The sequence below is a fragment of the Peromyscus californicus genome, unplaced genomic scaffold, assembly GCF_007827085.1.
Source record: "Peromyscus californicus insignis strain IS unplaced genomic scaffold, ASM782708v3 Scaffold_19__1_contigs__length_69161282, whole genome shotgun sequence".
NCBI classification, from domain to species: domain Eukaryota; kingdom Metazoa; phylum Chordata; class Mammalia; order Rodentia; family Cricetidae; genus Peromyscus; species Peromyscus californicus.
In genome coordinates, this window is record NW_026294491.1 from 64,329,327 (window position 1) to 64,353,839 (window position 24,513).

The 24,513-nt window shown below is 46.8% G+C and overlaps 1 pseudogene; it reads left to right on the plus strand.

Moving 5' to 3' along the window:
• The first annotated feature begins 5,337 nt into the window (after nucleotides 1-5,337).
• On the plus strand, nucleotides 5,338-22,781 carry LOC128113956 (charged multivesicular body protein 1b-2-like; annotated as a pseudogene).
• The last annotated feature ends 1,732 nt before the right edge of the window (nucleotides 22,782-24,513 follow it).

Here is a 24,513-nt window from a genome sequence, read left to right on the forward strand (position 1 = left end):
ACACCTTCTTCTCTGCACCTCATGAAACTTTCCCCAAAATTGACCACATGCCTGGACACAAAACAAGTCTCAACAGATACAAGAAAATTGAAATAACTCCCTGCATCCTATCTGACCACCATGGATTAAAGCTGAATATCCAAGAAGAGAAACAATAGAAAACTTATAAACTCATGGTTCAATAATGAAAATCAATAAATATAATCTACCGTATAAACAAAATGAAAGAAGTAAAAACCTGATCATCTCATTAGATGTAGAAAAGGCCTTTGACAAAAATCCAACATCCCTTCATGATAAAAGCCCTGGAGAGATTAGAGACACGAGAGACATACCTAAACATAATAAAGGCGGTGTACTGAAATTCCATTAAAACTGGGAATAAGACAAGGTTGTCTACTCTCTCCATACCTATTCAGTATGGTACTTAAAGTCTTAACTAGAACAATAAGACAACTGAAGGAGATCAAGGGGATACAAACTGGAAAGGAAGAAGCCAGAGTTACCTTCATTTGCAGGTGATATGATGGTATACATAAGTTACCCTAAAAATTCCACCAGGGAATTCTTACAGCTGATAAACACTGTTAGCAAAGTAGCTGGATACAAAATTAACTCATAAAAACCAGTAGCCCTCGATATACAAATGACAAATGGACTGAGAAAGAAATCAGACAAACAATACCTTTCACAATAGTTTCAAATTATATAAATATCTTGGAGTAACTCTAACCAAGCAAGTGAAAGACTTGTATGGATGAAAATTTCAAGTCTTTAAAGAAAGAAATTGAAGAAGATATCAGAAGATGGAGAGATCTTCAATGCTCATGAACCAGTAGGATTAATAAAGTTAAAATGGCCATCTTACCAAAAGCAATCTACAGATTCAATGCAATCCTCATCACAATTCCAACACAATTTTCAAAGATCTTAAAATGACAATTCTCAGCATCATATAAAAATACAAAAAAACCCTACTTAGCTAATACAATTCTGAATTCAAAAATAAATAAAAACTGCTAGAGGTCTCACCCATTCCTAATTTCAAGTTGTACTACAGAGCTATTGTAATAAAAACATTATGGTACTGGCACAAAAACAGACATGTTGGTCAATGGAATCAAATTGAAGATCCAGATATAAATCCACACACCTATGAAAACCTAATTTTTTATTTAAAAAAGCCAGAAACACACACTAGAAAAAAGAGCATTTTTAATGAATGGTGCTGGTCAAACTGGACAGCTGCATGTAGATGAATCCAAATATATTCATACCTATCACCCTGCACAAAACTCAACTCCAAATGGATCAAAGACCTCAACATAAAGCCAGATACACTGAACCTGATAGAAAATAAAGTAAAATAAAATCCTGAACTCATTGGCACAGGAAAACACTTTCTGAACAGAATACTGTTAGCACATACACTAAGATCAACAATTAATAAACAGGGTCTCATGAAACTGAAAAGCTGTAAGGTAAAGGACACTATCATTTGGACAAAGTAGCATCCTACAGAATGGGAAATGATTTTTTTATCCATATCCAATAGAAGACTAATAAACAAAATACATAAAGAACTTAAGATACTAGATATCAGGAGAACAAATAACCCAATTAAAATTGGGTTACAGATCTAAACAGAGAATTATCAATAGAGGAAACTCAAATGGCTGATAAGCTCTTAAAGAAATATTCAACATCCTTAGCCATCAGGGAAGTGCAAATCAAAACTACTTTGAGATTCCATCTGACACAAGTCAGAATGGCTAAGATCAATAACATAAGTGACAGCTAAGGCTGGTGAGGATGTGGAATAAGGGAGAAGAATGCTCTTCCATTTCTGGTGGGAGTACAAACTTGTACACCCACTATGGAGATCAATATGGTGGTTCCTCAGAATCTGTATCTACCTCAAGATCCAGCAATACCACTCTTGGGCATACACCCAAAGAATGCTCCACCCTACCACAAGGATACTTGCTCAGTCATGTTCATTTCTGCTCTATTCATAATAGCCAGAAATTGGAAACAACCTAGATGTCCCTCAACAGAAGAAAGGCTACACAAAATGTGGTACATTTACACAATGGAGTATTATTCAGCTGTTAAAAAAATGACACCATGAAATTTGCAGGCATATGGATGGAACTAGGAAAAAAATCATCCTGAGTGAGTTAACCCAGCCCCAGAAAGATAAATATGGTATGTATTCACTTATATGTGGATATTAGCCATTAATAAGTGATAACTAAGCTATACTCCATAGACCCAGAGAAGTTAGTTATAGAGGAAAGGTCTGGGGTGAAGCATGGATCATCATTGGAGGGGAAAATAGAATATATTTTATGGGTGGACTGGAGCAGGGGGAAGATATGAGAGTGGGAAGGGGAAATGGGATTGGGGGTGGGAGGGAGAGGAGAGACAGCTAGAACTGAGGGGTATTTGAAGGGTTTATGGAAACCTAGTGCAGTAGAAACTTCCTAAAATTTATGAAGGGATCCCAACGGAGTCTTCAAATGAAACTCCCAGTACTGGGACTGGGTTCCAGTTGATGGCCAAAGGGGTCCCATGGAAACCCCCAAACAACTCAGCTGGCTGCCAAGATAATAGGTTGCTCTCCACCAACTGACAGCAAGGCCGCATTGCTGAAGACAACACCTACACAATTTATTGAGAGGTTGGTCAAACTGGCACCTACATAGAACCTTCACCTTAACACTCTAGTGTCTTTGGTATGGGAAGGTTTTCGGCAGGCTACCAAAAGGGAAACATAAACACTAACCCAGCCACAAAACCTTTGACCTACGGTCTGTCTTGCCTGCAAAATATGCTAGGGTAATGGTGGCATAAAGCTTGTGGGAATAACCAGCCAATGTCTAATTTGACTTAAAGATGGAGTCCATACCTGGCACTGATTGGGTGACCAAGAACCAGAGACTAGATAGCCCAGAGACCTAGGGCAAAACCAAATATTGCTAGTATAATAATAATAATAATAATAATAATAATAATAATAAATGACTAATGATATGTTATATTCATAAACATTCAACCATCATCAGAGAGGCTTTCTCCTGAAGCAGTTGGGAACAAATACAGAGACCACAGCCAGACATTTCAGAGACAGACAGACCTTGGAACACACCAGTCTAAATGTGATGCCTCCAACAAATCTCTCCCCTCAGAGCTCAGAGAACCCCACAGAAGAGGAGGCAGGAGTATGGGACTCAGAGGGGATGGAGGACACCAGTATAAAGCCCTCTAAAATCAACTGCCCAGATCTCATATGAACTCAGAGACTGCAGCAGCAAGCACAGGCCTGCACAGGTCTGTACCAGGTCCTCTGAGTATATAGTATGGCTTTCAATTTAGTATTTTTATGGGACTCCTGAGTGTGTGAATGAGTGGATCTCATTCTTGTGCCTTCTCTTGGGGCTCTTTTCCTTCTGTTGATTTTCCTTGTCTAACTTCTATGTGATGGTTTTGTTTTATCTTTTACATTTATTGTTTTAAAATGTTCAATGTCCTTAGCCATTAAGGGAATGCAAATTAAAACTAGTTTGATATGCCATGTTACCCCAATCAGAGTGGCTATTATCAAGAAAAAAAATGCTGGCATGGAAAAAAAAAGTCTTTAAATAACCCAAAGTAACTGGGTGCAGCCAGTTACATTTGGAGGTGAACATGTGAGGCCAGTACAGTGGCTAAACCCAGCGGGGGGGGGGGAGTGGATGAGGGGCTGAGGAAGCTGCAGCTGCCTGTGCTTGGTCATGCCCATCTTGCCAAGGGACTCTTGTTCTCCAAACTCATGTTATTCTTTCATGACACCCTCTCATTTGCAAACACTGTTCCTTCTCTTGAAATGCCTCCTCCTCCTTTTAAACCAAGACTGACCCCTCCCACTCATTCTCATTGTGGTATTGTCGGGAAAGTGGCAGTGAGACGTGCATTTCCTTGCAGCTTGGGCTGCTTCAAATGGTAACGAAAATAATGGGGATTTTAGTGTTTTTAATTAACAGTCTGCACCCTAGGGATGGTGGGACAGATTGCCGAAGGGACCTAAGAGCCATCTGGGCATAGCCATTGCCCTGGCATGTGCTAGTGAGTGCCCAGAGTCCAGCAGAGGCTTTATATTGACATTATAACCTGTTATGCTGCTGTGGACGAGGCGGCTCAGCTGGCAAGGGAGGCATGGAGGACCTGAGTTCAATCCCCAGAACTGTGGAGAACAGCCAGGTGCTGTTGTGTGGACTTGTTCCAGCACTGAAGTAAAAACAGGCTGGTCCCTGGGTCTTGCTGACCAGTCAGGCAGCCTAGCTGAATGAGCAAGCTCCAGGCCAGCAAGAAACCTTGTCAATAAAACGAGATGTACAGCATCTGAGGAGTCAGCCATGTGGTCCCCTGGCTCCAGCATACAGGAGCATATATACACGCTACATACACACACAGACAGACACACACACTCTCACACACATGCACACTCTCACACACACTCACTCACACACTCACAGAGACATACACCCCACCCACACACACACACAAACATGTTACATTGAAGAAGGGAAAGTGCAGATGTATGGTGACAGGTCACCTATCCCCTGGGGGTGTGGACATAACAATGGAGACTAGAGTGATGGGGAAGGAGTTTTAGAAAATCACTCTGCTCTCCTTTAACTGGCCCACGTGGGCTCTCTGCACCTCAAAGAGGAGCAAATAGATGCAGAGGCACATACATTGAGTGTAATTACACTGTTACTTATAGGTTCAATTAAACACTCTGGACATTTTTATAATGTAATTTCAGGTGGGATGCATTGCACCAATGGCATTAACCTTTAATCATAGTTCTTTCTCTTTGAAATGCAGTAATGACCCCATTAATTAGTAACGAAATGATTAAACTGGAGTAGAAGCCATCAGGTGAGTCCCCTCCCTGGATCCTCTCCCTACACTTAAATGTGGCCTTTTGATTTTCTTCCCCAGAGAAAACACGTCTCCAGATGGTGTGTGTGTGTGTGTGTGTGTGTGTGTGTGTGTGCGTGTGTGTGTGTGTGTGTGTGTGTGTGTGTGTGTGTGTAATGGGGAGGGGGCTGCAACCCCTTCTCCTCTTCAAGGGTTCAAGGATGAAACTTAGGCAGAATGAGTGTCTAGTGACCTGGGATCTGCAGGGTCTGATGCTTAGGATAACTGTTTGTCCCTCTGGGTATTGATAATCATAACTTTTAGGGACTATTATGTGGCTGTACCAGTCACTCTTCTTATCACTCTGTGTTGACTCACAGTTTGAAGGAACCCAGTCCATCATTGTGGAGAAGGCACGGTAACCGGAGTATGCGGCTGCTGATTAACATCTCAGTGGGTCGGGAGCAGGGCTCAGCCACCACCCTTGTGTTAGTTACTTTTCTATTGCTTTGACAAAAATTCCATGGCCAAGGCGATTTACAGAAAGAAGAGTTTATCTGGGCTTATGTATCCAGAGAAATAAGAGTCTGTTACCATCTTGGGGAGGCACTGAAGCAGGTAGGTGTGGAGCTTGGAGCAGGATGCTGAGAGCTCACATCCTGAACCACAGGCACAAAACAGAGATGTCTGCAAACATGAGTCATTTAAATGTTCAAAGCTGGCCTCCAGTGATGTATTTCCTCCAACAAGGCCACACCTCCAAAGCATGAGTTTATGAGAGGCATGCCCATTTGAACTACCACAAACCTCAAAGCCCACCCTCCAGTGACTCAGTTCCTTCCCTAAGGTCTTTCCCAGAAATGTTCCACAACCCCCACAATAGCGTCACCAGCTGGAGACCAGATGCTGAAACACTTGAGCCTATAGGAAACATTTTACAACTAAACCATGCCAATGGGGCTACTGAATGGTAGGAATGATGCCAGTCATAAGAGCACCAGGGCCTTGCTAAAGTCAGCTTCGCTGTTGATGCCTGCTCCCCATTCCTGGAGGCTCCCAGAATCTCAGCAGGCTGGAGGTAATGCAGCCACCCCCATTCCCGGTCATATCTAAGACCTCGCACTGTCGTCCCTCACCATGTAAGCACCCATCCCCCCCTGTTGTTTATGGGCCTCTAATATGTGCCAGAGATCACGGGGCACACTGAAGGAATTAACACAGGTATTGCTGGCTTTACCAAACACTCTTACGTTCAGCTACACACTGTGCAATAATGGGTCGATAATTGCTACATTGAGGAAACAAGGTCAAGGGGATGCTCAGAGACGGAGGGTACCCCTGAGTGTGCATGGCAGGTACCATGGAGGCCTTCCTGGAGGGGTGACAGCCAAACTGTCTTTTGGGATAAGTGGTGCTGGCTACTTCAGACATTGCCGGGGCATAGAATTTGATACATCATGGGAGGGGAACAGCCTCTCCCCATTCCTCCAGGTCTTTGATTGGCACATACTTTCTGCCATCACCACATGGCTCATCACCGGGGAGCTTACCCCAGGGTCCGTTTGCCTGACTCCCCACCCCAGCTCCTCACTTTCAGGTGCATCATGACTTTAATTCTCATGTTCTGCCTCAGCATCTGACGTCTTTTGATTGGACCACATGGTGACCTTCAGTGCTCCCACCAAAGTGCTCTTCATAAGCTTTCCCTGTTCTGTTTCTTCACACACCAGCTTCCTCTAGCCCTGTCCCTTCTGGTTTCAGCACTAGCTTGGGCCCAAGTGGATCTTCCCAGTGTCAAGTGACAGTTTGGGCACATCACAGTGCTTCTACACATAGACCTGGGGCTCTGAGTCTACTCAGGGCCCAGCCTGCCATACCTCCATTATCCTTAGGTGAGGAGTCACTCTGACATTTCCACAGGGCATACACCTTCCCTGCAGAACTGATCAATTACAGAGAATGCTTCTGGTCTCAGTTAAAATACAAACTCAGATTTTTTTTCAACTGAAGACTAAATACTAATGGTTCAGACAACTCGGGAGTTTATTGTTCTCTCATCTAGCATTCTCAGTGAGCATGGCAGGTGGCTCCATGACCACCCAGACCCCATGGGCTGCCAGCCTCCACATGGCCCAAATGGCGATTCTAAATTCAATCATGTTAACAGGGAAGATGAACCATCACAAGATACCAGAGGTTTGTGGCGGGGAATTCCTAGAAAAGGTGAAGGGTGTGGGTTTGTTTCAGGCTGTGACAGATGGTGTTTGACCCTGAAAAGAAGCTGGGGGTAGGGGTAATGGGTGGAGTGGGGTGGAGCGGGGCAGAGCGGGGCAGAGTGAAAGGGAAGCATGGAGGAAGAAGGAGCAGGACTAGAGAGGATAGAGCTGGCTGGGAAGGATGAAGAGCCAGAAAAGACGCTGGGTGTGTGGCAAAAAAGGGGAGGGGAGGAAGTGGAAAGGAAGGGAGAGGGAGAGGAAAGTCCCTCCCTAGGGTGGGGAGAAATGATCCAGCCAGTATCCCTGCGGGGTGGTCATTGGCCTGTGGAGTCAAGAAGCCAGGGAGAACTTTCTCCTGCTCTAACTGGCAGATTCTAAAGTCAAAGGACAGCCAGAGCAGCTTCCGCCAGACTGTCACTGTCCTCCAGCTAAATGTGTGCTCCTGGGTGCATGAGACTGTACCAGGCTACTCAAGGGGGCACAGACACCCCCAGAGGGATCTCTGAAGTGGCTGTGCCCTTGCACACTCATGGGGGAAATGAAAAAGGCTGACCTGTAAAGGTTTGTACAAATGGTGCTTCAGTCCTGCCACGGCTGATAGAGGGTAGCTTCTGCCTGAGCACCAGCCCCAAGTTTCACAGTCTGTGGCCATGGCTCAGAGGCTCTGTGGAGAGCAGGCATGTCTCTTGTGTACATCTTCCTTGGTAGCAATGGAAATCAGACAAATCAAAACAATTCTGCTATCAGCTGGTCTTGAACTCTTAGACAAGGCTCATGTCTCTCACACTCAGACCCCTCCTTAAGTCAGTAATCATTGCCCACCAGACACACTCCAGACAGCACTCCACTCCAAAGAGTGTTTCAGAACTTCTCTGCTTAATATTTGACACATTAGGAAACAGGCTCAGACAGGTTTAGAGATAAGCCCAAAGCTACACAGCTCAGAAGGAGTGGGTTTGGGACAGAAGCCTGGTGTGCTTGGCAGCGGTGGTCAGTCACTCCCTGCTGTGTCCTGACAGACACAACAGAAACGTCCGGCTCAGCCGGGCGGTGGTGGTGCACGCCTTTAATCCAGCACTCGGGAGGCAGAGCCAGGCGGATCTCTGTGAGTTCGAGGCCAGCCTGGGCTACCAAGTGAGTTCCAGGACAGGCACCAAAACTACAGGGAAACCCTGTCTCGGAAAAACCAAAAAAAAAAAAAAAAAGAAAAAAGAAACGTCCGGCTCCAAGATGGTGGACCTCTCCATAGATGCCCAGACAATCTCTGTCTTGTTTATTGACCTGTTTTCTGTTCTTTGAAAACCTGCCTGGTTGACTCTAGGCCCCGTCCTTGGCTCCCTTCCACTCACCCTTCCCCTTGTTTCTCATTGGCTGTCTCTAACCAGCTCTTCTTCTCCATGCCTCTCATTGGCTGGTCTCCTTCCACGGTCCCTCCCCCTCTCCCTCTCTCTCCCACAGAATACACCTTTTTATAAAACCTTCATCCCTTACCCCCTAGTCCCACTACTTCCCCCTCCCTCTCCTCTCCCCCGAGGGCCTCCATCTCACTGACCGTGCTCTTCAGACATCTCATTAAAGGTAATTGTTGACCTGAATTCTGATTCCAGTGCAGCTATAATTATGCTCCATAGGAGACCCCAGGGGACTCAAAACAGTCTTAATCTATTCCACAGGAATCAAAAACATCTCCCAAGAAAGGCGTTTAATAGCCACGACTAACAGAGGCTGTTCAGCCATCCACGGGACATGTCACCACAGCCCGGCACTGCCCATCTCCCTGCCATCCCCATCGAAGGTCCTCTCCAACACCACTGAGACCTGAGGGTCTCATTTCGCTTTTTCAGTTAATTAACTAGATGACAGGGCAGCTGGGGAGCTTTGTGAGACAGGTCCCTTGTCAGGTCTGACTATCCTCTGGGCATGAGGTACCTGACAGCCTGGGAGCCTCCATTTGTCCAAGATCCCAGGGCAGAGGGCAGAGGGCCGAGGGCAGAGGGCAGCTCTGGTCAGTACCCCAAATCAGGAAAGTCACGTGTTGGGAAAGCTATAGAACCAGAGTGGTTGGTTAGTGCTCATTCCATAGAAGGTTCAAGAAAAGTGGGGGTGCCAGCTGCCTCCTGAGTACAGGACATTCCCCAGGGACCCCCAAGAGGACAACTTAGAACTCTGGGGTAGGTCTCTGCTCCTGGATTCTTGTTGTCCCTCCCCTTCACGAGAATAGCTCCTGGGGAGTCTCTCACAGTCCCAGTTGAAACAGAGGAGGCAGGGGAGTTACTCAGGATGCTTGGCAGGGCCTAGGAATCTTGTTCCATGCCAAGGCTTTAGCCTGGCTCCTCAAGATTTGCCCAGCATGGGGACCAGCTGGAAATGCAGTTTCTCAGACTCCTGCATCAGAAACCACACCTGACAACTTCTGAGGCAGAAGTTCTCAAGGAACCACTGTCCCCAGCCTGCAGATCAGACAGGAACAGAAGCCAGTGACTGGAGAACAGCCTCAGACTGATCTGCCATTTTCTCTCTTCACACACATCACAGCTACCATGGGTATCTGGCTTCCTCCTCTGGGAAGGCCCAGCCCATGGCAGATGCTCCCCAGGAGATGCTGTAGATGGGCAGGCCATGCCAGCTGCTTTAGGGGACCCCCCATGCCTGCGGCTTTAGGGGACCCCACATGCCTGCTGCTAGGGGACCCCACATGCCTGCTGCTTTGGGGGACCCCATGTGCCTGCCGCTTTAGGGGCCCCCACGTGCCTGCCACTTTAGGGGACCCCACATGTCTGTTGCTTTGGAGGACCCCACGTGCCTGCCGCTTTAGGGGATCCCACGTGCCTAAGGCTTTAGGATGCTGCTTCACATTCACATTCCCTCAAAGATCCATTTCTCCATTTCTCCTCAGAGAAGGCAGCCACCGTGATCTCCCTTTAGCTCTTAGAACGGATCCTAGGACCTGAGTAGAGACCAAGAGGACAGCTTTGTCTGGCATTACACACAACAGCTGCCACCACCATGTTACTCGTTATGCGTTGGACACTAAATTAATCATTTATCGCGATGCTATTTCTCCACCAAGGAGAAGCTTTCCCCTCCAATCTAAAGAACACAGATAAATTAGCCTCTGCACTGGAGCCACACACAAGGGCCCTCAACTTCGGGAATCTGCCGGTTAGTAGGAGCATACGGGCAGGTTAAGGCACTCTCGGGATTCCCCTAAATTCCCAGCAATTCTCAATCAGCGGATGGTGCACACTTAGGGCTAAGTGCATGTCTTTGTTAGGTTTCTAGTGCTGTGATAAATACCATGACCAAGAGCAACTTGAGATCAAACCAATGATTTCACCTTTGAGTCCCATGTCACAGTCCATCACTGAGGGAAAGCCAGGACGGGAGCTCAAGGCAGGAACCTGGAGTCAGGAGCTGGTACAGAGGCTATAGAGCAATGCTGTTTACTGGCTTGCTCACCCAGCTTCCTTAGAGCACCCAGGTCTATCAGCCCATGGGCAGCACCCCACACAGTGAGCTGGGCCCTACTATATCAATCATCAGTCAATAAAATGTACCGTAGACTTGCCCACAGGCCACTCTAGTGAGGTTTCCTCTTCCAAAGTGACTCTAGCTTGTTTCAAGTTAACATAAAATAAACCAAGACAGTAAATACAGCAGGTAAACCTTAGTGACCGTGTGTTACCGAGCCAAGAACATTAGATGACAAGTTAAAACTTACTAGATGATCACCATTCCTGTGCTTTCTGAGTGGTAGCTCATTAAGAGGTCATAAGTGCATAATCTTCACACTTTCCTGCAGAGAAGTCAAAGCCTACTGAGCTCACAGGACATGCTCAGTGTCCTGTGGCTATTGACACAGACAATGCACATTTACTATCCCTCTGTCACACCTCCTAAGACCTCAGAGTTGACTCAGCTGTGACAGGCAGGGTTTAGGGCAGGAGGGAACAGGACTAGTTCTTGCCCCAAATCTCTTTTTGTCCTACCCTCCAGCAATCTGTCCTTCCTGATCTTGTAAGCCTGATCTTGTACAGCTGGGCAATACGAAGCTGAGCTGTATGAAGCTGGACTGTTTCTAGAGCTTACAGAATTCCAGAACTTACTCCAATGTCATCACATTCAAACAAAGACCAAAAGAGGAAGAATTTGATTTTTTAAAATCCGTATTAGTTAGGATTCTCTAGAGGAACAGAACTTATAGAATGAATCTGTGTATGTACAGAAAGGGGATTTATTAGAATGGCTTACAGGCTGTGGTTCAGCTAGTCCAACAATCGCTGTCTATCAATGGAATGTCCGAGAATGCAGTAGTTGTTCATTCCACAAGGCTGGGTGATGTCTTAGCTGGTCCTCAGTGTAGCAGGAATCCAGAAGAAGTAGGTTCTAATGCCAGTGAAGGAACAGACTCGCTAGTAAGAGTGAGAGCAAGCAGGGGAAGACCAAAGACTTCCTTCTTCTGTGTCCTTTATGTAGGCTGCCAGCAGAAGGTATGGCCCATACTAAAGATGGATTTTCCCAGGGATTATATGAGCAAGGGGCGGGGGGGTCAAGATCATGATGGGAAAATCTACAGAGACAACTGAACCAAGCACATAGGAACTCACGAACTTTAGACTGACAGCTGTGGAACCTGCACGGGACCAAACTAGACCCTCTGCATATGGGAGACAGTTGTGTAGCTGGATTTGTTTGAGGGGCCCCGGCAGTGTGATCAGAATCCATCCCTGGATACATGAGCTGGCTCTCTGGATCCGATTACCTGTGGTCGGACACCTTGCTCACCCTTGATGCAGAGGGGAGGGGCTTGGTCCTGCCTCAAATGAATGTGCCAGGCTCAGCTGTCCCCCCCCCCCCCCCAGGGGAGAACTTCCCCTTTTGGAGGAGGGGATAAGGGATGGATGGGGGGAAAGGCAGGAGGAGGGGAGTGGGAGGAGGGATGAAAGGGAGATCTGTGGTTGGTATGTAAAATGAATAAAAAAATTTTAAAAAAAGGATATGTAAACTCACTTTTACCTACCACCTAAATTGTTCAATTTTTGTTCTCCTATCTCTAAAATACAACTATTATATATAATATAAAAAAGATGGATCTTCCCACCTCTAAGACTCAGATTAGAAGTAGATCTTTGCACTTCAAATGATTTAATTAAGGAAAACTCCCCCAGGTGTGTGCCCAGCCATTGGGGTTTTAGCTAATGTCACATGTAGTCAAGCTGACGACTAACAACAGCCATCAAGGGCTCAGGGCACTGGCTGCTCCTCCAGGTCTGATTCCCAACACCGACATGGTGGCTCACAACTATCTGTAACTCCAGTTCCAGGGCAGCTGGTGCCCTCTTCTGACCTCCTCAGGCACCAGACACACACACACACACACACACACACACACACACACACACACACACACACACACGGTGCACAGACATACATGTATACAAAACACACACACACATAAGAATTGAAACTTAATATGACATGGACATAAGTGACAGCAGGCAAGCAGAGCAGGTGCTATTTGGAGGTGTGAGTGGTGCTGGCATGCGGCAGAGCGGGGACAAGCCACTGATGGAGCAAGAGCCAGACTGTGGCCCTTCCAAGGCCCCACGCCTTCATCCCCCACCCCGGTCATCCCCACCCATCATCCTCCGTCATCCCCCCCTTCATCCCCACCTCTGAAGGTTCTTGACAGACCCTTGATGAACATGTGGGGCTGAGCTGTCTTCCTCAAACTTCCTACATCTCAGCCACGGAGGAGGGCTTTGGTTTCACTTAAGGAGATAAGCAGCATTCTTGGTGTGTGTGTGGGGGGGGGGAACAGCAGGTGTCAAGGGAATGAAGGAGGCTGGGGGAGGGAGTTGGCAGTTCTTTGAATCTGAAAGGAAGCGCTGCTCACAGACCCAACTGTCAAGCTACTGTCAGGAAAAGCATAAGCACCTGGTACCCAAGGGTCACATTTTTGTGTCTTCAGAGCATCTGATCCTAGGGCAGGAGGCTTTAGTCAAGTTCACCCGCCACCAATCATGGTGCATGTAATGCCACCCTTCATTTTCCAAGTCCTTTGGCACTGTGGCCTGCCCTCCCAATCTGACACTTCTGGAAAAAGTCATCCCATACTCTATCTTGTCCTCAGGGCCTCAGAGCATATGGGAGCCTGAGTCCCTAAACTGGTCCACGAGAGAGCACTAATGGGGATGTGACTCCTGCATCTCTGGACCATGCCACTGACGAGGTGGAGCACAAACAGAAAAATCTTGGGACCATCAGAGCAAGTTAACAGGAGCAGTATCTTAGAACACATTTTCTTAGATGACATACCTCTTGGAGCTGCTTACATTCCATGCTCTGAAACCCTTCCCCAAGGCCTGAGGCATAAAATGAAGAGAAAAACTGATAAACTGGGCTTGTGGGCACCAGGTGTTATCTGACAGCACAGGGGCTGAAGGAAGAGCCCAGGTAGGATTGAGCACAGGCTGGTCGGTGTTTCAATTAAGGGATGACTACACATGGGAAGCAGCTGTTTGTGTGGTGGGAGGAGCGGTAGATCCCGCCATCCAGCCTGGTTGTAAATTCTCAGCTTCCTTTACTGCTATTGGTGACTTGCCAGGATAGGGGCGGGATGTAGCTACTAACTGATGGGGAGAGAGAGAGAGGTGAGCCTATGAGAAACCAGAGGCCAGGCTGCTCGCCCGCCCAGAATGCTTTGGGAGCAGGGGTGGGCGTGAGTCTTCACACATTATAAAACCTTCCAAGCTCTGAGGTTTTTCTGGAAACTTGTTAGAGTGTTACCTTCTGTTGGGGGGGGAGGGGGGTCGTTATGTTAAAAAAAAAAAAAAAAAAAAAGGAAAGAGGAGAAGGGGGAAAAAGGGAGGTGGGGGAAGGGGAAGAAGGGAGGTGGGGGAAGGGGAGAAAAGGGAGGTGGGGGAAGGGGAAGAAGGGAGGTGGGGGAAGGGGGAGGAAAGGGAGGTGGGGGAAGGGGAAGAAGGGAGGTGGGGGAAGGGGAGAAAAGGGAGGTGGGGGAAGCCCCCTGCAACACTAGAGCCCTGGAAAAGAAAATTGGGGGGTGGGGGGTGGAAAACCCTGCAGCTAGAACGCTAAAGTCAGTTATCTTCCCGGGTAATTTTTTAAATGGGGGCTACAGTCTTAAGTATTGTCACTGCCTCATTTCTGGCTAATGGTGCCAGCCTGCCAGGATCAGCTGGGCTGCTAGGGAAGCCAAAGTGGTCCACGAGCCAGAAGGCCTCTTGAGCATGCACTCATCTGAAGAGAAAGAAAACGCCAAATGGGTATGGCAGGAGGGGTATGACACGTAGAGGATTGCTTAAGGAGCAGTGTGCTGACTGCTGTCCTGGGGTCATGGCAAAGCAGCTCCTGGGAGTCCCAAGTCTGAGATAGTCATACACCTCTGTTCACTTGAGGGGAAGGGGGCATGTGTATGTGTGTGTGGTGGGGGGGTTAACACCAGGAAGCAAGACAGCCTATGGGATACTTGCATCGACCTGTCTTACAGGCTTAAGTTACTCTTGAGTGTTCCCTAAAAGACAGTATTTTCCTGGAAAAATGCAGGCACTGACTCCTGAGTTTAGGCTCAATGCAGAGGGCTGGCCAGAGTGAATGTAGGTGCAGTATAGACCAAAGAGCTATGCAGTCAGGAAGGACACTGTATTAGGGTGAATTAAGGCTCCAACAAGCCCAGTTTCTCCTGGGTGACTTTTTTATGTGGCGAAGCCAGCTACAGTCCAAAGAGTTTCCATTCACCTCAGATCTGTACCTAATGACACTTACCTGCTCCAAGTGATCCCTGACAAATGCAGCAGTTGGCTAAGAGCAGCTTTCACGTGAGTGATGGCCCAGGTGAAGACGGGTACCAGCAGGACCAAAAACCCATCCTCGAGACAAATACCCCTAACAGGGAAAGAGGGATTCAGGAAGCACATGAAATCTGAGTGGCCCAAGCAGGCAGCTCTAAGGAAAGAGGTCAAGGCACTGTGGATGGGGCTGACCTGACAGGATGAGCCTGCAGAACGCTCAGCCTACAGGTAGACTGAGCCACCGTGTAAAGTTATCATACTGGGAAAAGTACGTAATTCATCAATTCATGCCACTGTCGGTTCAGCCAAGGTGTGAGCCAGAGCTGAGTGGTGATGGGAAGCTTAGAGGAAACTCCAGTTTTAAGTGCTTCAAGGAATGTTGGTTCAAACTGGAGGTGGGAGGAAGTGGGGTCTAGGTAGTGAAGGAGCGGTACCTGACTTAGTGGACCCACTGCGGATAGAGCGATGATTACAGGGAATTTGCCAGCAAATGTAACTGCAGCAGGTGACAAGTCAGGGCATATGGGCTGCAGCTCACCTGCTTGGGTTCTGGGTCTGTCTCTAGACCTGAATTAGGGTTAGATACTCCTCTCTGGAAATATCTTGATCTCAGGTTGGCATCACGTGAGGCTTGGAAGAGCAGAGCCCATCACATGACCATGTGCTTGGTGAACTGAGTAAATGGGAATAATAAAGCCACCTGGGTTTTATTAGGGTTGGTTTCCATTTGTGATAAATGCCATGATCAAAAGCAACTTGGGGAAGAAAAGGTTTATTTGTCTTACCTATCCCAGGTCCACAGTCCACCGAGGGAAGCCATGGCAGGAACTGAAACTCGGAGGAAACTCTGCTTACTGGCTTGACCTAACTCAGTGCCTCCTCCCAACTGCTTTCTCAGCTTGCTTCTTTACATAACCCAGGCCACCTGCCCAGGGGCAGCACAATCCCTGTGAGCTGGGCCCTCCCTCATCAAACGTTAATCAAGAAAATGCCCTACAGACTTGCCTACAGGCAATCTGATGGAGGGTTTTTTTTTCAGTTGTCTAGCCAAGTAACTTTGTGACAAGCTGACAAAAAAACCAACTTTCTGCTAGAATCCAAATATTGGTTGCCAATCAATCTGTTCTAGAATACTGTTGACAGTTGTCTTAGGGTTACTGTTGTGATGAAACACCATGACCCAAAAGCAAGTTGGGGGAGGAAAAGGGTTTATGGGGCTTACACTTCCCTATCATAGCCCATTGGAGGAAGTCAGGGCAAGAACTTGAGCAAGGCAAGAACATGGAGGCAGGCGCTGATGCAGAGGCCATGGAGGAGTGTTGCTCAGCCTGCTTTCTTATAGAACCCAGGACCACCAGCCCAAGGGATGGCGCCGCTCACAATGGTCTGGGCCCTCCCTCTCACTAATTAGAAAATACCTTCCAGCCAGATCTTATAGAGGCATTTTCTTAACTGAAATTCCCTTTCAGATAACTCTAGAGTGTCAAACTGACAGAAAACTAGTCATCACAGTCCACTTCCAGTTTTGTTTTCTTCGTTTCTGGATTGCTAAAGGGATGTTGCAGGGAAATATTCGGGCACTACAAAGGCATCTATGTAAATTTGGAGCCTGTGTGGAAGAGGGTGTGGGATCACACTGCCTTTCCTCACTGCGATAAACTGTCATGCACAAGGAACAAGGACAGCAATGTGCTGGTAGGCCGCACATCCCCAGTGTTTTCCAGAAAGCCCTGTCGGACTCCTAGTGTTGAATTCATTCTCAGGATGAGTCTAGATTCCTACTGCCTCTGGGCTTCTAATGCACTGCACATAATCTTTGAAATAAAAACATGCTATTCCTTTTTTTCCCCAAGGACGAAAAGGGTAGCTGGGTGAATAGAAAGGCAAGCCAAAAGAGCAGGGCTTGTCGTGACTAATGTTCTCTGCATTTGAACATTTCTGTTGATATTTGGAGAGGCCTCAAGGAGCTGACTCTGCCTCAGTTTGCTAAATACATGGACACTAACGCATGGATCCACTGGTTCCATGTACCGAAGCTGGAGGGGGCTGCCCAGGGATATGTGGGCATTTGATGAAGAGCTCAATTGGGCAGTCACCCACTCACAATGGTCTGGGGCAGGAGGAATTGCCAGGAGAGCCTAGGAGTGACTGGTGACTGTCTCACTTTGAGCAAGTCCAAACTTCAAGAAAGACTAGTATAGGAAATTCAGAAGGCAATGTCCTGTCTGGGAGACTGATAAGCTTTGGCAGACCATTGTATAGACAAATACTAAAGACATAGGACATTTTAACTTCCTTCCCTGGTGTTGCCTTTTCAGCTAAATAGCCACACATTAAAGCATTGGTTACAAATGTACCTTTATTTTGAATACATGTGTACCATACATCTCGACAGGCACACCTTCCACTCCAACTTGTTCCAGGATACCCTCAACAAGCTCTCTTCAAAATTTCTCTTTAAACCAACTGAGCCCATCCGGCTAGTGCTGACAACATGGGTGTGGGGTTACCCACTGGGGTGTGGCCAAACAACCCCACCCCAAAGTGACCTTCACCTCCCCAGTCCTCAACTGCCGGTGGTTTCTCAGCTGTGTGTGCAGCATGTGTAAGACTCTGCCCGAGTCATGTTGGCAGTTTTCACCAGCTTGGTCCGATGCAGACAAACAACCACAGCTGCTCTGAGATCCTGTACAACAGGCGGGGCCTGTCCAGAAGACAGCATCTCACAGGATTAGCACTCTCTTCTGACCTCCCTTCTGAAATGTTCCCCTGAGCTCTGTGGGTTGGGTGGTTGATAGGACATCTGTCATCAGCTGAGCTCTGCTGGTTGGTTATTTTGTGCAACTAGAGTAGTTTGGGGGTCTGCATTAAAAATGACCCATTGCAATACGGTCTTGACCTCAGTTGAGTGCAGCCCAGATGCACCACTGTTAGGTATAGAGGAACAGCCTAAGGCACTGTTGACTTTACCCTACATCCATCTTGAACATACCCAGGCTTGCAGTCTCTTAAGCCCTCCCAATGAGGCTCTGAAGGCAAGTTGGCAACCAACTCTTTCACTCTGCCTGAAGCCCATGCCCTGGAGGATGTAGATAACCATGTGCTGAACTGCTACTTGCCAATGATAAGCCTGAGTATGATGAATCTTCATGCAGGACTCCAGATAGGGCTGGGTACCAGATCTTGGCCCTCCTGAGTGGGGCTGACCTCAGAAGCCAATGTCTTGTGTTGGGAGTGGGTCAGCATAATGCACTGGGAAAAGGGGTAAAACCTGAGGTCTTCTCTGAAAACTAGAGGCCAGCTGGTGTAGATTCATCAGGCCACCTGAACCTGATGACAGGGACTTGGATGAAAATCCTGAAGTTCAAGCATCTCAGGGCTCAGGTTCAGAGTCACAGGAGATGGACATGTATGAAGGGCATTGCTGCCTAAGGAAGAACCCCCTCCATGTGTGTTACTTTCCTAACTGTATCCCAAACTCAACAGGGGACTAACAGGCTGTAGCTCACCTGCTGCCTTTCTGCATCTGGCTGTGTCCAGATCTGAACTTTTTGCTGGCTTGTGGAACTTAGTAATAGTATATGATTCCATGGTCTTCAAGGGGAGGGGCTTTAACAATTCTGTTACTTAGTTCATGTAGTAAGATTAATTTTAATATCAGCATGTTACATCATAAATATCTTTTAGGATGGACCAATCCAAGACTCAGGATGTGGGTCTGGGTGGTAGCTGATCTAGTCAGTCAAGGCCACTGGGACTGGACACCCTAACATCTACCCCATCTGTGAGCTGTGGAGGGCATAAAGGGGACTGGTCCTGTGGAACAATAACCACAGGATCTCCATGACTCTGGGCAAAGGCAAGATATCCAAGTGGAGTTTGATGGTCCAGTGAGGACTGTGTACCAGGGGCCTTGACCTAGACCAGTGACTCCTTGCAATGAACATGTTGTGGGTGGGTCTCACTGGACTAAGGGTACACTGGGTGACACACGGAAGCACCAAGGCCACTAGGATGAATGAAGAGGTGTTGGACAGACAGGAGTGAGCTTGTCTGCTATTGTTTAAAAATGATTTTTGAATGGATTTCTTATGGGAGATATTTCAGGGGTGAGGAGAGTATATAAAAGATCTCAGATGAGAAGGATTGGGGTGTATGATGTTATATTCTCAAAGAATTGTTAAAATAGTCAAAACTGGAAGATTTCTCAACTTTTTTTGAGACAGGGTTTCTCGGTAGTTTTGGTGCCTGTCCTGGATTTCACTCTCTAGACCAGGCTGGCCTACAGATCCGCCTAGCTCTGCCTCTCGAGTGCTGAGATTGAAGGTGTGTACCACAACCGCCTGGCTCAAAATTTCTTAACTTTTGTGCAGGGCAGAATGTTTTCAAGTTGTCAAGGACACTAGGGAACAATCACGGCATGCATCTGTGTTTTACAGGGAGAAGAGGATCACCTGGACTTCAGTGACCATAGTGGGGGTGGGTCTGGAGCCTCGGACAGTCTTCCCTTAGATGGCTCCTCTGACTGAGGATTGTACTAGAAAATGCACTTATAGCTCAGGGTGGGTGAAGCTAAGGAGTCAGGATCCCTAGGATCCCAAAGTGCACTTGTTCCTGGATGGTCTGCCCAATGCCTGTGGATGTTGAGGTGGCTCTGGGCATGGGGAGAGCTCCCCTGCTGAAGAGCTGACTGCTGAACAGGAAGCTTAGACACTTGGCAGAACCCCCTGCCAGGGTTTTCACTGCACACCCAGGAGTCACAAGTTCAAACCAGCAATGCAGAAGCACAGCCCGAATGGGTCACACTGCAGATGAGGCCACTGTGCAAAGTCACTGCTTGGTCCTAGGTCCTCAGCTCCAAAGCTAAGGATCAGGGGAGACAGTATGAGAATTAGGGGACAAGAATTGCAGATACCAAGACTGTGACCTCCTTAGAAGTCTCTATGAGATCTGCCCATCCACTTTAGCCTTGCTCACCCTGAAGCATGAAGTTCTGTTCAGGCGGCAGTGATGCTGTGAAGAATGATTTTGGCAACACTGCCCACCCTTTCCTGGACCAAACTTTCCTTGCCTCTAGCTACTTGTTCTCCCAGGGACTCTGAAGGGCAGGTCACCAGACTCCTGCTGTGACAGAGCTCATGTTAGAGAAATACTGGGGAATCCTGGCAATGTTTAGCTACCATGGTGAGATCCTGGTTCCCCATCTCCTTGTATGTATTCATGAGGTCCATTAAGCACGTCTGTAAGAAGTCCTCCAAGAGAAGTGGAGGTGTATAGACTGTCTGGAGACCATGATGGAGACACAGGCTCCAGATAGGAAGTGTGATGAAGAACCCTTCCATTATTTCCTCTCCATCCACTGAGACAGAGCCTGTCAGTGCTCTTAGTCAGGCTGTCCTGCTGTCTTCTGTCTACCTACCAAGTTCCAAAGACCAAATGAACATTTAATGCCTAGAAATCTTCCCTTTCTTGAATGATTGCTCACACTCACATCTCCAAAGTGAAGGTGGTGAATGTGATGATAGTGCTGACTTTTTCTGATAGGTGACAGTGCTGGATTAAAATGACAAACTGGGAGTTTGCTATACACTGGTCAAGAGTGGTACCCAGGTCAGCTTCAGTATCCAATCATATAATCCCTGAAGACATCTCATAAGATGCTAGGAAAGCTCTTTACAGTGATGTAGCATTTACATATCAAGATCCCACCAGCCTGACTCCTCCACACTCAGGGACCTGACCTTGGTCAGAGAGGAGCGTGGGATAGTCTCCCAAGTAAATCACCAAAAGCTAAAATCATTAAAAGTGGTGGCATTGATGGTTGGAGAGAGATCTTAGTCAGTGGTTAAGAGCATTACCTGTTTTAGGAAAGCACCCGGTTTGGATTCCAGCATCCTCACTGTGACTCACATTTGTAATTCCTGTTCCAGTGGATTTGATGTCCTGGCACTGATGGGCTCTGTACATACACAATGCATAGATAGCCATGCAGGCAACACACACATAAAACCAATGGTTTTTTTTTAAACTGCAGTATATTGTATACTGCCAAAATTATTGAAAATGCTTTAGTTAAGACCTGGCTATTCAAATAAGTAATGCTTATGCAGGAAGAGGAGCCAATTAGAGAGGTCTCTACAACATGAAATGGGGGAATTCAGGTTCTTGGTCACATTAATTTCTCAATACTTTTGAGTGCTATTAGAATTCCTATAATGCAGGTAACAGCATGGTTGTGTCTGCTCCCTTATTCACTGGAATGATTGATCCAGTTTAAAATGAACCACTGAAGGTTGCCATTCAAGTCAGAGGGTTACAAATGATCTACAGTGCTTCTGACACTAGACATGAATTGACCATTTTCAAAATAAACAGTTCTTCAGTGCATAGTAGTGGGTGTTGCCAAATACCATTTGGTACTGATACCATAGAAGGAAACAGCCCCAGCAGACCTCAAAGTCCCATCACCTGACTTCTCTCACCTGTGCTGCCCATTGCTAGCAGAAGTTCATCGTTTCTATGTCCCATTGGCTGTGAGTTATCCTCTGCATTCTTTGGTTTTCCTAATGGATGGAAATTCTCACAGAGCTCGGGAATTCAAATGACATGTGCAACAAATGGGTACATGAATTGACACCACTGGGCAGAGGTAGAGCCGAGAGCAAGGCGGATGGGAAGGAAATTCTGTATCCACTCGGGACACATTAACCTAGATCCACATCCTTGTGTTCAGGGCTCAGGGGCCCTTCAAATTAATTTGCTGCTAAACCCTTTTTAAGTCCCCTTTTTTTTTTTGACTGAAAACTACTTGCAATTAAAAAAAGAGCCTTAATTCTGACAAAATTACTTTAGTAGTAGTTTGGTGCTAGATGTTTGTACTAATTGAGAAAGATGTAAAATATACAGATAACTTATGCTAGCTCTGTCAAAGACCTCTACAAAATATGTCTCTTACACCTTTACACATAACATATAGAACTATAAATCTGCTAATGTAGAAAATCCCTGAAATTTCTTAATGCACTACAAAATAAACAAGGCAAAAGAAAGTATCATATGTAAACAATGTTTAAACTTTCTGGCATGCATGGTGTTTTTCTAACTAGAGTGCAGCTTTATATACACACACACACACAAAAATCACACACAAACACAAAGGATGTTTCAGACACACATGGAGGAAATGGAAACACCAATTCCAAAACAGGAATTCCTTGAAATGTGATAAAGAAGAAAAACTGAAAGGGCCAAGATATAGAGACCATTTGGAAAGGCAGTCCAGAAGTTGCAAGAATCCATGCTGAAAATGCAATCTATCAACAAACCAAGCATCAATTTCTTGAGCGAGTGCTAGGGTTGATACCGCTGCAGCCAGAGGTCAAAGTGCAGGACCAATAGGCAGAGTGACAAAGTGGATGGCAGGTGTCCTATGGATGCTGCATTGAGGAGGATGAACTTTGAAAAGATTTCTGCCTTAATAGACAAACTTGAACACCAGTTTGAAACACTGGATGTTCAAACACAACTGGAAGATGCAATGCATTGCACGACCACTCTAACACCCCCACAGAACCAGGTGAATATAGTGCTTCAGGAAATGGCAGGAGAAGCTACCCTTGATCTCAGTATGGAACTTCCGGGTCAGACAGGATCTCTTGATGCAAGTGTTGCTTCTACAGAGCAGGATGAACTGTCACAGAGGCTGGCAGCAAACTTTAAGTTTAAAAATAGATTCTCTATGTTCAACATGAACTCAGGAGTTATTGGATGGGGAGGCAAAGGAGGGTCCAGGAACACCGGGCACAGGAGCAGGGGCACCCACAGAATGGGGGTCATGGGGCACTAGTCGCTAGGGTGTGAGACCTCTTTAAGTTCTTATGTGTAGGTATGTTTTAGTAAAGGCAAGGGACTCCAGGAACTCTAAGAAGCCAGAGATTTTTGGGTCATCCTAGATCTTAAATTTTAGGGGGTATAAGTCACATGCTCTAGGAACCAGGAGCCTAAATTGGGTCCTCTCCATGAGTACTGTGTGCTCTGAACTTTTGAGCCACTTATCTACTCCTATCAAAGGAGGTTCCTCATGTAGGCTTGATTGATCACAGCACTGGCCACTGACAATTCCCTCACTCTCTCCTCTGGGGTTCTGGGTTCTGGGTGTGGGGCTCAAAGTCCCAACTTTCTAATCATGCTTGTTCTCTATCCATGACCAGTTCCATGACCAGTCCACATCTTGAAGCTGTCAAGTTATCTCACAAGAACCATAAGACGGCTCTTACTCCAGAGACTCCCCAGGGTTCTTAGGAGCTGGGCTAAGAAGTGAGGAAGAGCCTAATGTTTTACATTCACATAGCTACAGGAGTAACATAACAGTGATATTGAGAAATCTACAACACATGATTTCTCTCTGAGTGTTTTCCTAGGAGTACCTCCTACATTATCTCCCTTCTGTACCCACCAACAAGCAAATATGCTTCAAGACAACTCTCTTCACAATGTGTGGAAGGTCGTTGTGAAATAACTATCTCCTAAGGAGAGGATTCCATCTCTCCATACATCTCACAGATGCTAACTTTCACTGAGTCACCTTAAATGGTCTTCAGAGATTCAGATCTGAGGAAGGCATGTGGAAGTTGTGCTGTGGTTAAACCAAGTCATATGTGACAAGGTGAAAAACAGACCAAGAATTCCCTTGAGGAATATAAGTGCTAAAGGACACTCATCCACTTGTCCATGTTTTGATCCTCAAGGTATTCCTGACTGACTTCCCAGTGACCTCTTCTGGAATGTATGCTCACTTAGAGGTGGCCTAGCTGGGCCCATGTCCTGTTACTGTCCATCAATGGGTGGACATCCGGGACATATTTGCAACCTAAGCACTAAAAGGTCAGAATTGACTCTTGCTCCAATCCCATCTATTCTTGGTTGTGTTGTCACAGCTCACCCTCATATGGGAGCTTGTAGCATACCTGGATGGGTTTCAACAGGGTCCTGTATTAGATTGGATATCCCAGGCTCCTGTCCTTTGACATGTGCATTCTCCATGAATGAGGAAGGGAGATAAAGGCTGAGGATGCTGTCACCAATGTCCCTACTGTAGGGATCTGCTGTGCTGTATCACTGGCCCTGGTGGTTCGTTTGAATTCTACTTAATTGGCTTAGAATTGTTGCGACCACCTCGACCAGCAAGGAAGACACAATACCGAGCTCTTCTTTCTGCTGTTTATTCAGGAAACTTGAACAATCTTCTGACCCTGGGGAAAGTCAGCCCACGCCCTTTATAGCCACTGGGCAGCCAACCCCGTAGTGCCACATGGACAATGCCGATAGGGTCAGACATTCGCAAGCAAGTCAGATTCTACGCCCAAGCCTAATAAGGAGTTGTTTATCCCAGAGAACACCCGCCATCGGGAAGGCGAAAGCCGGACGCTGGCGCCATCTTTGAGGCGCGGCCGTGCATGGCTCTCTACAGTTCCCCCTTTTTTGTTTTAAGCAGCAGGCAAGAGCAGAGGTCTGATCTCTGCCAAAATACAACTTGGACGTTGTACTGGTGTTAGTCCAGGTGTCATCCACCCAGAGAA